At 34.7% G+C, this 17280-nt stretch overlaps 1 long non-coding RNA gene across 1 annotated transcript; it reads left to right on the top strand.

Annotated features, from left to right (window-relative positions):
* Nucleotides 1-12103: 12103 nt before the first annotated feature.
* LOC134254270 (uncharacterized) lies at nucleotides 12104-16974 on the top strand. The gene is made up of 3 exons (XR_009989283.1): nucleotides 12104-12514; nucleotides 13915-14134; nucleotides 16101-16974. It is a non-coding gene; the product is annotated as an uncharacterized LOC134254270 (long non-coding RNA).
* Nucleotides 16975-17280: the final 306 nt, after the last annotated feature.

The following is a 17280-nucleotide window of genomic DNA, read 5'->3' on the forward strand; positions in this document are numbered from 1 at the left end:
AAAGGATTCGTCAACCATTTTAAGTAGTTATTGCCCCTTACAGGTTCTGATGTTTACAAAGAAATAAAATCTTTTTAACGACAAGTCGTAAAGTCATGGGGACCATGCATGAGATCTTTCGACCTCTGACCTTGAAGATAAGGTCAAGGTCAAAGGTCAAGGTCATTTAGAAAGTATCAAAATTGCTTACATATGTTTTTGGTTAAAATGACCTTGACCTTTGATCTTCATATTCGGCCTTCACCTTTGACCTTGACCCTGATTCAGAAGTAATAAAGAAATATCCATTACTTTTACCTAGATTCAGCTTCAAGTGTTAATCTCAAGTTTACCTCTCTCTTTTTTTTTTTTTTTTGGATGACCTTGACCTTTGACCTTGATAAATGACCTTGACCTTTGACCCCATTGACCCAAAGGTCACAATCAAGCTAAAGGTCGTGGAGGTATTTACAACCATCACTCTAACAAATGCTTTTAAAATACCCTATTAAAAAAAAAATCAACACCAACTTAGAGAAAATGTCTACAAGTCAAACGAAACGTAATATCGGCATAAGATTCGTAATAAAAGGAAGAAGAGACCTGAAAGAAAGTGTCCTGAGAGTTTTAAGGTGAGTCTCTAAAGTATTTTGAAATTCTAGTGATTATCGGCAAAATCTGCATTTTTTTTATGTCTGAAATTTAGTTATTGCTGAGCATAAAAATTAATTAAAACTCGTATTGGCCATTTCTGCAATTATTAGGGTCTTCCGTCTCCAACGGAAGACCCTTCTATTATTCTATTGTTTCTGTTTCACTTTTATTATTATTATTCCTTTTTTTCTTACAATTTTTGTGCAGAAGATTTCTCGGAGATGGCTCGATCGATCAACTTGAAATTTTCAGGAAAGGTGTGTCGTCAACTAAACCTGATCCATTTTTTTTATTTTTTCGAAATTCACTTCCGGTCGGAAGTAATTGCCCTTTAATCGAAATTTAGAGGACCTCTTTGTCTGCACCAGAACTCAAGAACGGCTTAAGCTAGAACACTGGAATTTTTACCAAAGATAGAGGACATGTTGCCAATGTGCAAAATGGTTCTCAAATTTTCCGGAAGTGCCTAGTATGGAAGCTCGGTAGGGGTCAAAATATAGGACACGAATCAAGAGTGGATTTTCGAGACATTTTGTATCATATCTTTTAAAGTATAATTATTTTGTTAAAACATACTGAGCAATATTTGTGCAGAATGACAAGATCATTAATATGATATCAAGAAAAAAGTGCTGACTCATCACATTAGGGGCCCAGGGTGGCTAAAAGTCTTTTTTCGATAACTCTTTAACAGTCGATATTTTGTTATACATAACTGAAGCAAAAATGTTTATCTCAACAATCTACCACTGTATGTTTTGATTTTAATGTCGTATATTACATAATTAGGGGTCAAAAGGGGCCAAAATGCTAAATCTTTGACGCTTTATATCTCGAAAGTGAGAAACAATTTTACAAGTAATATTGAACAAAAGATGTTCAAAATCATGTTCTAAACAATATGCCACCTTTCATTTTTCGCTAAACGTCCCCATTAGGGAGTTGAAGGGTTGGCCCCTAAATATTTCTTTTGCAAATAACTCCAAAACGAAAAAGAATCTCTGAATAGTTGTTGAACAAAAAGTGTTTAAAATCCTAAGAGCTTTAAGATGGAATCAAGAAAAAGGGGCTGGGCACTCAAATTAGGGGCCAAAAGTCTTCAATCGATAACTCTTTAGCAGTCAATATTTTGTTATACATTACTGAAGCAAAAATGTTTAACTCAACAATCTGCAACTGTATATTATGATTTTAATGTCGTATATTACATAATTAGGGGCCAAAAGGGGCCATAATGCTAAATCTTTGACGCTTTATATCTCGAAAGAGAGAAATATTTTGATAAGTAATATTGAACAAAAGATGTTCAAAATAATGTTCTAAACAATATGCAACCTTTCATTTTTCGCTAAACGTCCCCGTTAGGGAGTTGTAGTGTTTGCCCCTAAATATTTCTTTTGAAAATAACTTGAAAACGAAAAAGAATCTCTTAAAAGTTGTTGAACAAAAAGTGTTTAAAATCCTAAGACCTTTAAGATGAAATCAAGAAAAAGGGGCTGGACACTCAAATTAGGGGCCAAGAGGGGCCAAAAGTCTTCAATCGATAACTCTTTATCAGTTGATATTTTATAATACATTATTGAAGCAAAGATGTTTATCTTAACCATTTACAACTATATATTATGCTTTTTATGTCGTATGGTACATAATTAGGGGCCACAAGGGGCCAGAATGCTAAAACTTCGACGCTTTATATCTCGAAAGAGAGAAATATTTTGATAAGTAATATTGAACAAAAGATGTTCAAAATAATGTTCTGAACAATATGCAACCTTTCATTTTTCGCTAAACGTCCCCGTTAGGGAGTTGAAGGGTTGGCCCCTAAATATTTCTTTTGCGAATAACTCGAAAACGAAAAAGAATCTCTGAATAGTTGTTGAACAAAAAGTGTTTAAAATCATAAGATCTTTAAGTCGAAATAAAAAATAAGGGGCTGGGCACTCAAATTAGGGGCCAAGAGGGGCCAAAAGTCTTCAATCGATAACTCTTTATCAGTTAATATTTTATCATACATTATTGAAGCAAAAATGTTTATTTTAACAATTTACAACTATATATTATGATTTTGATGTCGTATGGTACATAATTAGGGGCCACAAGGGGCCAGAATGCTAAATCTTCGACGCTTTATATCTCGAAAGAGAGAAATATTTTGATAAGTAATATTGAACAAAAGATGTTCAAAATCATGTTCTGAACAATATGCAACCTTTCATTTTTCGCTAAACGTCCCCGTTAGAGAGTTGAAGGTTTGGCCCCTAAATATTTCCTTCGCGAATAACTCGAACACAAAAAAGAATCTCTGAATAGTTGTTGAACAAAAAGTGTTTAAAATCCTAAGAGCTTTCAGATGGAATCAAGAAAAAGGGGCTGGGCACACAAATTAGGGGCCAAGAGGGGCCAAAATTCTTTATCCAATAACTTTTTAGCAGTCAATATTTTGTTATAAATTAGTGAAGCAAAAATGTTTATCTCAACAATTTTCTACTATATATTATAATTTTTATGTCATATGGTACATAATTAGGGGTCACAAGGGGCCAGAATCCTAAACCTTTGACACTTTATATCTCGAAAGAGAGAAATATTTTGATAAGTAATATTGAACAAAAGATGTTCAAAATAATGTTTTGAACAATATGCAACCTTTCATTTTTGCTAAGCGTCCCCGTTAGAGAGTTGAAGGTTTGGCCCCTAAATATTTCCTTTGCGAATAACTCGAACACGAAAAAGAATCTCTGAATAGTTGTTGAACAAAAAGTGTTTAAAATCCTAAGAGCTTTCAGATGGAATCAAGAAAAAGGGGCTGGGCACACAAATTAGGGGCCAAGAGGGGCCAAAAGTCTTTATCCAATAACTTTTTAGAAGTCAATATTTTGTTATACATTAGTGAAGCAAAAATGTTTATCTCAACAATTTTCTACTATATATTATAATTTTTATGTCGTATGGTACATAATTAGGGGTCACAAGGGGCCAGAATCCTAAACCTTTGACACTTTATATCTCGAAAGAGAGAAATATTTTGATAAGTAATATTGAACAAAAGATGTTCAAAATAATGTTTTGAACAATATGCAACCTTTCATTTTTTGCTAAGCGTCCCCATTAAGGATGCAAATAACTCGAAAACGAAAAAAAGTATCTAAATAGTTGTTCAATAGAAAGTGATCAAAATCCTTAGAGCTTTAAGGTGATATGAATAAAAAGGGTTGATTCCTGAAATTAGGGGCCGTGAGGGGCCAAAAGCCGATTTTTTAAGTCTTTAATGTTCAATGTCTTTTTACAGATTATGGAAAATCATTATTTTAGAATGAAAATCTCAATTAAAATCTTATCTCATCTCATCAAGAAACGGACGGAAGACCCACTCGTTGCTCGCAACGAGATCGTATCTAGTTGTTAATATCATTCGATTCTCATGCTCTATTACGACATTTTAATACCAAGTATTCTTGCTTTCTTAGGTGTATGGAATTTACTTTAATTTTATTTAGATTTAAATATGAATCCACTGAATTTCGGAAATAGCAATTTTTCATATCAAATAAATTTCCACGCAATTTAGATAGGTTAAATCAATTGCAGATACCCCGCTTTATACAGTGTAGTGTAGAAAAAATGTCCATGACTTACTCACTGTTTTTCCGGGATTTTGAATTTCCTCTGCAACTGACCACGTGTATTACTTTCGCTTTTACGACTCTGTATATGCTAAGTATCATTTCTTCACTGCAAATGTGTCCCATAATTATTCTAATCATTTTCCTACATACAATATCACATCAAACCGGCAAGATCTCAGTTTTTTAAGAAATTTGACCGGTACTTTCCTACGAAACTAACGAAACTATTCCCTTCAACCTTGAACTAATCAGTTTACAAAATACCTGGACTTGTGTAGAACTCGATGGCTTAGTGGTTAGCGTGTCCGACTTCTAAACTAAAGGTCATAGGTTCGAGCCCAGCTAGAGGAATTTTTTTTTTTTTTTTTTTTTTTTTTTTTTTCAACCCAAATGACATGGATAGACTTAAAAAGGTGGAAAGACGTCTTATTGTTCTCTGAACAATTAGTTTACTAGTTTTACTTTTTTTTTTTTTTGCATTGAATCAATATGTCAAACGATAAATCTAAACTGCAAATATTGCATTTTTTAGTCCAGATTCAGCTCTTTTAATGATACCATCACAATGTTAAGTCATATGATTTTTAAATAAAACCCCAAAAAGAATATCATAAATAGTTTTATTCATCGTTCTTCCATATCCAATGAATAAATACATCCATTCATGAAAATAACAGAAAAGTTTTTTATCAATACAGCAAACATTAAGGCACAGGTGTGGCTTTGTAGGGGTTGTTCTAAGAGTTGAGCTGCTCATGGGTATGTAAAATCTGAAAATATTAAATTCCATATTCAGTTATGACTTTCTTTTTTATTTTAAAAGATGATGTCATGATGTCCTATAAAGAGTGGCCACTGAAGTCCAACAGCTACCAATCCATAGCAGTCAATGACCTGGCCAAGGCATTTGATGGGGAACCAGATCCCATTCAGCAAGTGACAAACAAAAGGGAGAGGGTATTTGCTGCGATGGAAAAAGATCTGATGAAATGGAGAGATGGTGGAAAGCTGAGTGATGGCCATGTGAGTTGGTGGCGGGAAAATCTTGAGAGGGAAAGAAGATTTCCGATGCCAAGGATCCCAAGGGTCAGCTCCTTCGAGCCTCACCTGAGAGTCCAATAGAAACCTGTCTCACTGCCTGCTATGGAGGTCCTAGACAATCATATTTCAAATTTCAGAAAACAGTCCCAGGTTTGTTTTTTGTGTTTTTTTGTTTTGTTATGTAGTTGCTTGGGTATAAGGATAAATCAGTTCTTACATCCAGCATTTAAATATCATTGCAAGGTAATGATTAATTTTGTGAAAATGATCTCATTCAAATTAGAAAAGAAAGAGAAAATAACTTGCACAATTATCTGGATTGCAAAACATATTTTCTGCAGGCAAAAGCTACGGGCTTGATGGTAGAAAAGAAAAGAAACAAATTTTAATAGGTTCATTTACAGCTGAATGAAAGAAACATCTTCATTTTATTTATTTGTTTTCCTTATATTTGTAGGCCAGAGTTGTGAAGAGAAGAAGATGAAGAGCAAGTGTTGTCATGAGATGACTTTCATTTTAACTCTTAGATTTGTCATTGTTGACAAAATGTTTACAAAAGCTGGAAAGAGATCTGATGTAAATATTCTATTTGTTTCCCTTTCGCATAATGAATGTTAAAATTGCATGGTTGTACTAAAAATAAGCCATGGTTAGTTATGCTTAAATAGAAAATTATTTTTGTTCAAGTCAAAATTGCATGTGTGTACTCAAAGATAAGCCGTGGTAAGATATACTTATATGGAAATTTATTTTTGTTCAAGTCAAAATTCCCTTCCCTGCGCCCTAGTCCTGGGGATGACAGGGACCACTTATATGTTAACTTTTCAACACTGCATTGATTTCTGTTTTTTCTATGACTAAAATGAGCGATATGGTTCATAGAGCCCTAATCATTAAAAGGCAAATATGCAAGGCTGTGAAGATCTACTTAGTACATTTTTAAAGAGCTATACATTCCTTGGCATTCATGATGTACTTGATTCAGTTGCCCTTTTTTTTAAAGAAATTGCTGTCTAGTGAGAATCCAGTATATCATTCAAAGTGTATAAACATTTGCGTTTAAAAGCGACAAGTGATCGTTCACAGATACGTTTTCAGTGTAGAACAGAGTAGTACTCACTGCAGTAAAATAATAACCCCTGAATCTAAAGCAGATGTCAGTAGTCGAAATGTTGAACTGGTCAAAACACGAGAAAATTAATTTCAAGCCTCCACCCAGCTTAACTTTGCCCGATCCAAGAGAATCAAGGGACGATGTAGAAGCGTGCAAAATAGCAGCGGGAAATAATTTGTGCATGAAATACAAAGATCTGATGCAATTGCACGTTAAGCAAGTACACCGTGTTTGCTCCTATTTTGTATTGTTTTATGGACTTCTGATCTGGAATACTGTTCGTTATTTCCCTGTTTCATTCCCCCACCCCCCCCCCCCCCGGCCCCCTGTTGCCTTGTTCGTAAACATCAGTATCAGTGCTTAAATTAGGAATGCATAACCACTGATACACATATTTCCCTTCTCCCAATTGCCCTAAAAATAAAATGAGAAAATTCATAAAAAGTATGTAAAACGCCTATTCAGCTAGGCCTAGTGTAACTCGCTATTCACAAGTTTCATGCCTAAGTATGCGTGACCAAACCATGCTTGGCGCGTGTTTTGGACCTCGTCAACTGGTATTCACTTAGATAGAGAGACGTGTTGGCGATTCTTGACACAGTCATTTTCTTAGCGGTTCCTTGTGCTTTTGATAGAGATTTCCTAATGATTCTGTTCTATGGACGGATCCTTCTGTTCTTCAGCAGCTCAGCAGACTGACATCAGAGGTAAATATGAACAGAATTACTATGGAACATCGAAATTTTATAAACAGGAAATGAAGCCAATAAGGTCGTCACTGATTGATTGAAATTAGCTTTTAAACTAGGTCCAATTTTAACCAGACTTGGCACAAAGTATCATTGGGTGAAGGGGATTCCAGTTTGTTCAAATGAAGGGTCATGCCCTTATTCACGGGGATATAATTGAGCAATAGTGAAAATTTGGTTGTATGTTTTAAAAACCTTAATATTTTAGAACAATCTCTGTGCCAGGAAAGATGAAACTTTAAGGGAAGCATCCTCAGGTAGTGTAAATTCAAGTTTGTTCTCAAAGTTTTACACATATATGAAAATTCATTAAAATCTTCCAAGAATAGCAAAGGCATAATTGATCATATGTATATGGAAGTATCCTCAGGTAGTGTAGATTCAATGATTTGTTCTTGATCATATGTACATGGAAGTATCCTCAGGTAGTGTAGATTCAATTGTTGTTCAAATCATGACCCCCGGGGGCAGGGTAGGTTTACAATGGCTGATCAAAGTTTTACATAGAAATGTATAGAAAAATTCTTTAAAAATCTTCTCAAGAATAGCAAAGCCATGATTAGTCATATTTATACGGAAGCATCGTCAGGTAATGTAGATTTTGTTCAGGTCATGATCCCTGGGGGTAGGGCGGGGCCACAATTTAAGTTCACAGCTAAAGGGCAATAAAGCCACAGGTAGTCAAAGAAATATGCAAGCATCCTTAGTTAGTGTAGATTCAAGTTTGTTCAGATCATACCTTATCCCCTTTAAGAATTGGTTGGGACCACTTTTGGGTTTAAACTATTCAAAAATAAATTGATTTTTTTTCTTTTTTCTTTAAATTCTAGCCACAGTGCTCAGGTGAGCTATGTAACCCATGGGCCTCTTGTTTCCTAAATATTATTTCCATGTAAAACTTTGATTCCCTATTGTGGCCCCGCCAAACTACCAGGGGTCATTATTTGAACTATGTAGAATCTACACTACCCCAGGATGCTTCCACATAAGTTTCAGCTTTTCTGGCCTTGTGGTTCTTGAGATTTGTTTATGATCCCATCCTTTTTCTGTCTTTTCTTGATTATCTCCCCTTGTGAGGGGATTGGCCCTTCATTTTGACATTTTAAACTCCCCTTCAGTCAAGGATGCTTTGTACAAAGTTTAGTTAAAATTGGCCAGTGGTTCCTGAGAAGCCAAAAATAGGAAAAAACGGACATACAGCTATCATTGGTCACAATCATCTTTGGATATACAGGAAACGGACTTCAGTGTTGTGGCAAAGTTTTAAAATTTTGATTGAATCAGTACAATGTAATATGTGATTCACCAGCTAAAGCCTTTGTTAAATGTGTCAAATTTTATTCTGGTCATCATGGCTGTGATAAGTGCACTTAGAATAGGGCCTTGGAAGGGAAAATGACATTTCCAGAAACCAATGCCCCTCTGAGAACTGCTGATTTTCTTTTGAAAGGAGACAAGACGAAGACCATCACAAGGGAATTTCTTGTTTGACTAATCCAGATAGGGATGGTCTCAAAATTACCCCTTGATTACATGCATTTAGTTTTTCTTGGGGTCGTAAAACGATTATTTCTTTTGTTGATAAAAGGACCTTTAAAGTGTAGACTTGGGTCAAGAGTCATTGAGCAAATATCTCTTTGTTCAATAGACGTAAAACATAGTATACAATCAGAGTTTGCAAGAAAAACCGAGATCTTTGGAAGAAACTGATAGGTGGAAAGCTACAGAATTCAGACAGTTTGTGTTAACATCAACAGGCACCAAATGTCGCTGGCCACCATACGGGTCTTCAGACAAAACAAAATAAGCTATCAAAGGGGCCATAGAACCTTCAAGTGATTGTTTTAACTCTTCCAGTGAGAGAATTGAATAATACAGTAAGTTATTTGTACTTTTGACTATTTAATTGATTAAATCAATTTTAATGCCAATACATTACATGTAAATTATGCATTTTGTTTATTTATCCGAGCACGTGTAACAATTGTTGAATCTGATACTTCATGGCATGCAAAATAATTTTATTAATTTTGCATAAGTAATGGGAAGAAAAAAATGTTATTTTTCCTCATTTCTTTTTTCAGATGATTATTAAGAGGCTCGAACGCATTTGACAAAGGCGACATTTACCTCAGATCTGCAAACTGATGAGAGGAAGATAATGCTGCTGCCAAAAAATGATCATAAAGGTACGTCAAGGTGCACATACTTCTGCCTGTAAGTGACCTCTGTCAAAGAGCTGACTATTATGCCAACAGGTGTGCACATGTTTAAGAAAAATTGTGATAGTCTATCTAAAGTTGAGTCTTAAAAAAATAAACAGTCTATTTAAAGTTGAGTCTTAAAAAATTAAACAAGATGATACCTTATTGACGGAGACGAGGCTTGAAACAGTCAAGACTTAGAGCCATCATGGTAGATGTATTCCACCGCTGGATGGCCTTTGCTTTATTACAGAAACCTAATTCAGTGGTTGGAAAGTTGATGCGTGATGCTTATGTGATCTGTAAGACACAGGAGCAGAGAAGATATTTGGAGAATTTGTGCAATTTCACTATGTAATCAGTAGAGCCCCGTCCTATATTTAACACCAGAGCCCCTGACCCTAGGGTTTTGAAATTCACAATTATGGAAGAGACATTCTTGTTCATCAGAACTCTGTACTTGGTTAGTTTATTAAATACCCAGGAGCAGAGAAGATTTTCAAAGATTTTATGCAACGTCACTATATAAAACCCAGAAATGTTGATTTCTACCGGACAAGCTTTCATCTATTTCTATCCTTTGAAATTAAATGTCTATCGAGAAAATACATAATGTGACAGAAATATTTAAGAAATGACGTCACATCGATTGTGACATTTTTTCCCGGAAGTTGGTCAGTATGAAATTTGTAGAAAGCAGCGCATGTCTATATGAAAGTCCGTAAAATTTAGTTACAACGAATTTGAAAAGTTACGAGATGGCATTCCGGAAATTTCAGAGAGTGATGTATTTAACACATACAAGGCTTCGTATAGTTCAGAATTAGACTGGAGCGAATAGTTGGATGAAAATGTTTTCAGATGGTTGGAAATTTATGAAAAAGCCAGAAATTGTTCATTACACCTTACCATTCCGGCCCTGCTGACCACGACAGCATCTTAATGCGAACCGAATACGTGATATATAGGTCGAGAAATTGGATTTTCATCTAGCAATAATGTATATTTAATGGCTGTTTGTTACCACGGGGGGGGGGGGGGGAACTGTAACTTATGAAAATGTGGTAGAACCAGAAGATATTAAATTTTGCATGTAAAACTCGGATCGTCAATTGTGACCCCGCCCTAATTATCCCGGGGGTCATGATTTGAACAAACTTGAATCTACACTACATGAGGAAGTTTCTATACAAGTTCCATCCCTCCCTGCTCAATGGCCCTGTAACGATTCCTCCCATACTTTTTCTTGTGTTTGTGTTTAAAGTCACACACCGTCTTGCTATTTAATTACACGCTTTTTTGTTGGCTTAATTGTACATACGTAATAATAAAGTTGCGCTGTAATTAATCGTCGCGAACAAGTTTACCCTCGGTAAATTGCGAAATAAAGTCGTTGGTTTACAGTATTGCGGATTTTAATTCTATAAATACTCAGACGCTGAGTATCAATTGCTCTCTCGTTTTCTTTGTGTCCTATAGAAAGGTCGGCAGTTTGGTGTGTACTATTTCAGTATCTAAGTGACTGAAGTACATAATTATGTTCCCCAAACGAAGTTGGGGAACATATTGTTTTTACTCTGTTTCTTATTAAGGTCTTCCGTCTTCAGCGGAAGACCTTCTTGTTATTCTTAGGTTTCTTTTCCACTATTTTTATTAGGGTCTTCCGAGCTTCCTTCGGAAGACCCTACTGTTATTCTACTGTTTCTTATTATTATTTGCTTTTTTTTTTCCCGCCGGATTTTTGACAGGCGATTTCTCAAAGACCTTTCGACTGATTTTTATGAAACTTTCAGGTTAGATACCTTGTATTTACACCTATTTACATCTGCTTTCAATTTTTTGATACATGCCTTACTTTGTGAGTTATTGCCCTTTAATTGATAATTTTGATGTCTCGTGTCCACTAATAATCTCAAGAACGACATATGGTAATTACATGAAAGTTGGAGAACTTGTAGCCAATACATTGTAGATGTGCATAACGATAAAATTATAAGCTGATTTCTTAAAGATCGGAAGCTTTGTGACGGCAATTTTTAGTAATTTTTTTTCCATGAAATTTTGCTTCTTTTTGTATAATAACTTTTGAACCGAGAATAATTTGGTAAGAAATATATAACAAAAGTTGTGCATAATTACAAGAGCTTTCATATAAGGTCAAGGAAAAGGGGCTGGCCCCTATAATTAGGGGTTAATAGCTCATACACGTTTTTTTCTGATAGCTAAAAATATTGGTATATTATGAAAAGGTTTGACTGAAATAGTTTCGAACTGATTAAATCTTGTCGTTTGATATAAAGAGAAATAAACTTCAAGCTATATTTAAAATTTTTTATAAAACAAATATGTGAGAAACCTTACAGGAACAAGTTGTCTACTATAGCCAAGCCTTTACTGGGCCTCTTGCATAGTTTTAGTTGATGCATCTGAAAGCCTTTTTTTTTATTCGGTGTCTCTCTGTTTTCTTTTTATTCAAATGATTAATATGATATGATGATGTACACAGCAATAAGTAAAATCAAAATATTTCTGCATTAGTTAAGAGGAAGTCTTTTCGGGGCCTCTTGTTTGTAAACAACGCGCGGCATTGTGGGAAATGGGAAGGTACTAAAGACCTGATATACTAAAAACCTTATTTGACCTGATTCAAAATCGTCAGTAAATATTCCAAACAAACGAATTTTTGTATAGCATTATGCATCATAGTCATAAAGTATTTAAATAATTCATTTGAAGTACTCAATATTGTCATTTAATCTAAAATAAAAACATCAGGTAAATATCAGGTCTTTCGTATATCCGGTTATTAGTGTGTCCCAAAAGTCGGACACATGTTTACAAACTGAAAGTTGGAAATCATGTGAAGCATTTCTTACCACACAAGCCACAGGCCGTATGTAGACATGCACGCACATTTAATCTGCAGCTACGAAGTACTTTATCAATCCTCTGGAGCATTATTTTCAGCAGAATTATCCGATTTATAAATTTTTGTGTGAATTGTTTACGAGGAAATTCCGACTGTTACATTAACAAGCTGAGCACTCTTGACTCTGGTTCGTGGTTCCCAGTGATAAATGTATCGAGTGATGAAAGAGTCGACGGTGACATTTTAAAGTTTGATTGGCGTGGACTATCGGAATGAAGGTTAGAAATTTATTTTACCTAAAATTTAAATTACTATGGCAGCTTAGAGCATTGATATTTTTAGAAATACACAGACACACAGATACATTATCTGTTTTAAAGCTCAGACGCTTTCTGTTAGCCTTTTAAAATCCCAACAGCTTTTTATTTTTTATTTAAATATATGTGAGCATTTAATTTCAACAAGACTCACTTTCAAAACAAAAAATTCAACACTCCACTATCCATCATAGTGATACTCTTACAGACCGTTTCACGGTAACTGCGGTACTGCTCTTTTGCAGGGCAAAATGATATAATTTGGTGAAATATGACATATAAGTAATTGTTAAATATACGTCATTCAATTATCTCTCAACAAAAACTTTGCCAAACGTTATTATTTTGCCCTGCAAAAGAGCAATACCGCAGTAACCATGGAGGGGTAATTCACACTACACTTATTATTTGTTGAATATACACCGTAACAATATGTTGACGGTGTGACTGTTAGGGTGAGGGCAGATACTTATTCAGTTTTAATTTAGATCGGGCTTGTCAAACCGCACTTGATATTTGGTGCATCGATGCTCTGTTCACACGGGGAGTTTAATTCAAATTAGTTTTATTAATTCAAATTAATTTACTGCGAATTAAATTACTTTGCATTAGCTCCATGTGAACACAAAGGGAAGCTTATTCGAATTAAATTTTGAGGCATGTGTAATGGCAAAATTAATTCAAATGCTACATGTTGGTGGTCAGCTTAAAGTACTTAATTGTGCTATTTTTGAGTGGATAGCCTTACTGACACTTGACTGTAGAAGTAAAATTTTTATTCGCATTTGTTTAATTCGCATTAGCTGTCATTTTAACACAGTTTGATCCCATTAGTTTGATTCGCATTAGTTTACTTTGCAATCATTTACTGCGAATTAAACTCTCCATGTGAACAGGGAACTAGACTTTGAAGTCACACGATGTCGTGGTGTAAGTTAGGCTAACATTACCAGTCTAAATCTTGAATAATGCTGACTTTAATGAAGAATTTTTTCCCCCACTATTTATCTGCAATTTATCCATTAAATCAAGGTGAATTTATTTTTTGGAAACTTTTGATCAATTCTTGCAAGAATGTAGCTTAAAGAATCAAAGCACTGTGGGTCCAAAGTTACTGCGGAAAAGAAATTGTGTGGATCAATAAGCAAGTGATAATTTTCTCTTCGCCAAGGCGTTGTCATGAGAGCTTGCACTATGAGCAGCGCTTCGTGCTGCTGTTTGTAATTGCTATAAATGGCTGTTCAAACAAAGTCTTTAGTATCAAAATTTATTGACAAAAAATTGCACAATTGTTGCTCAGTTAAATCTCAAAAGAAATTTGTAAAAACAATTGTAATAATAGAAAGTTTGCTTATTTTTAGATGACTGCAGGAATGGTTTGTTTGATTATTGGTCTATCAAACATTTTCCAGTCATTTGATGATGCCACCACTTGGGATAGTAAGCTGCAAATATAGACTTGTACTCAGCACTTATTGCCTTTGAGAAGTAAGGGATCCTTTTGACACTGAATCTCGGTGTATGCGGTCTCATTGGAGTAACCCGTCTGAAGCATTTAGCAATGGGATTGGAACCTGTGATGTAAGAATCAGCTTCTTATTGGTACTTTGATTGGTAATGTTATTTGAGAATTTTCACTCCTTCACTCATTTAGAGGTGTTAATATATACCGGTGAATAGTTTTTATTTAGACCTTTATTTGGAACTCAGTGACATTGTCCTAACATGTACTATGAGGTTTTTAAGGTCTCATTCACTTCAAATGCTGGGTGCATGGTTAAGTAACATTACTGCATCATGTTTTTGTCTTAGGTTTGATGCAGTGAATAATCAAAGTACTCAGAAGTACTGAAAGCTGGGCTCATTTACAGGGTAATGAACAAAGACCGTGATGAGAGTTTAAAAACAAATTCAGACATTGAGAGGATATGTTATCCACAAAAATATCTCTATGGCATATATATAGTATTAAAAAGTTTTAAAATTAAATAAAATTATTATAGAATTTAACAGCATAAAATATTCATCACATGTATCGTTTGAGGCGGTTTCGGGGATTTATATACCAACAGAAGTAAATAAACACTAATGCAGCAAGATTAATTAAGGTCAAACGATTATGCACTGATGTGTCCTCAGCTGAGAATTTGCATCAAAGCGTACATCAAGTAATTAATGATGTTTACCGCATTTGTGTTAGACTGACAATACAACCTTTATTTATAGAATATGGCGCACACATCGATACCTGATGTAAACCTTTTGCATATTTTAAACAAATAATTAATCGAAGAAGACTGTAGAAAGTACATTATTATAATTATTTTTCGAAAATTTCAGATATCTTTGAAAATTTAATTCTGTAATCAGTGTTTGTATTGCCTCAAATTTGATTGCGCAAATGTACTATATTTTAACGTGTAAATTTGATTAAGCATCAGTGATGAAGCAGCATTTCCTGTTGAACTTCGTAGCAATGAGCCCGGCTAGAAATCAAGCTAAACTTCAGGATTATATAAAGGGAATGCCCTACCACTAGGCTACCATAAAGACAAAGATGTATTTTGGTTATATAGGAAAAAATGCTTTGGCAAACACTTATAATGAATAGAAGCTTATAGAAAATTGAATTTTATTCCTTGTCTTTTTAAAACATATGGAAATCTAAATGAAAAAAATGATTTACATGTACCCTGGTACATGTACTTTTACAAAAAAACATGGCTAGTTGGTTATGAAAATTATGGTGTCCAGATAAGGCTAATTGTAAAAGTGCTTCAGCATGTTTAGGAACAATGTGCTAACACAGTGTTCACAACACTGTCAGGCTAAGGCAACTTAAAATAACATGCAGTTGTGCTGACACAAAATATGCTGCCATACCAACACAGCTTTACACAATCTATTACATGTTATCTTGACTGTGTGGTGTAAAAGCCTGCTGCAACATTGTTACAATGCACAAGTACATTGTCATTGTGTTGTCATAAACACACTAGACCATCGTCATAAGTGTTGTAGCACATTTTTACTTCATGCTACCTTGTAAGTGTCTTAAACTGGACAGAATGTTGTCATAAACTTACTAGCATGGTGTTATAAATGAGCTAGAGCCACATTGTTACTTTGCGCTAGCTCTTTGTTCCTTATGCAATAGCGTTTTGTCCCTTCATTTGCGCATTGTTCTTAATTGCTGTAACACCTTTACGAATGGCCTTATCCTGACACATAAAAAAATCATAACTGGATACCATCTTTTTGGCTAATTAGTCGGTTAACAACTGTTAACCATTACCATTCCTAATAAATTTTGATATGAACAAGTAATGTACATTTTCTTTATTTGAAATCATGAAAAACTAATATGTTATTTTATAACATCCTCAAATGACTGCCTGTAAACCTATATTTTTAAATAATTATAGACTACCGGAAAATGTGACAGTATCTTTGAACTCAGTTTGATGGTTTATCTTATCTTATAACAGTGTATAAGTTGCACTTTTTAAAAAAAATTCAATAAAAAATTTCAATTTCTTTTTGATAGGTGTGACTGTCATCAGAGTACTGAAATTTGATTCCAAGCACGATCATGATTTGCCAGAAGAGCATCTGTTGGGGGATGACAAGGAATAAACAGCATAATGAAATTGAAACATTCATGTGAAACAGTCTTAGTTTATGATATTGACTTTAAATATTCATATTTAAATTTTGATTTGAGAAACAGACATAAATCCACAAATATGAACAAATCAATTGCTTTCAGTTTTTCAAGAGAAATAGATTTTGTTACAGAGTCTATCTTTAGTTTGGAATAAATATTCTTTTTAAGTATGTGTCAGATCTTGCATGTTAACATCTGTATTGAGGTCTTCCGTTTCCAAGAGAAGACATACCAGTTCTAATAGTTAAGGTTATAAATGTGTGTAAATATCTGTATTTTTACAGTATAATTGATTGATTGATTGTTTACTGTTTAACGTCCCTCTCCATAATATTTCACTAATATGGAGACGTCACCATTGCCGGTGAAGGGCTGCAAATTAAGGCCTATGCTTGGCACTTATGGCCTTTGAGCAGGGAGGGATCTTTATTGTGCAACACCTGCTGTGACACGGGGCCTCGGTTTATACGGTCTCATCCGAAGAACCGCCCCATTTAGTCGCCTTTTACGACAAGCAAGAGGGTACTGAGGACCTATTCTAACCCGGAAAGGTTTTTGCTATTTGAGTCAAAGAAATAAAGAATGGTAGCAAAGTTGACAATTGAAACATTTCACTTTCTGCTTATCGCTAAGAAGGAAGACCCACTCGTTGCTTTGCAACGAGCTTTGCTCTAGTTTTATTATTATTATTATTGTTTTTTTTTTCTTACCGATTTTGTGTGCACGATTTCTCGGAAACGGCTCGTTCGATTTTGATGAAACTTTCAGGACTGATAGAACATCAAACAAACCTGACATATAATTTTTTATTTTGATGACGTCACTTCCGGTTTTGAGATTTTCGCGATTTAGTGATTTTCAGTGGGTCTCATTGTCCATCATTTTTCTCGAAAATGCCTTAAGACAGAAACATGAGATTTTCAGCGATGATATAGCAATGTGTGCTCTTTTGTCACACACCACTCTTTTTCTCCGGAAGTGCTGCACGTCGGCGCTCGCTATGGCTTGAAAAAAGTTCTATCAGGGACTTAGAAATTTTTGACACCTTTTCTGCAATATC

Source organism: Saccostrea cucullata, unplaced genomic scaffold, assembly GCF_032062105.1.
Source record: "Saccostrea cucullata isolate Sc308-1 unplaced genomic scaffold, CSIRO_AGI_Scuc_v1 ctg6691, whole genome shotgun sequence".
In the NCBI taxonomy this organism is placed as follows: domain Eukaryota; kingdom Metazoa; phylum Mollusca; class Bivalvia; order Ostreida; family Ostreidae; genus Saccostrea; species Saccostrea cuccullata.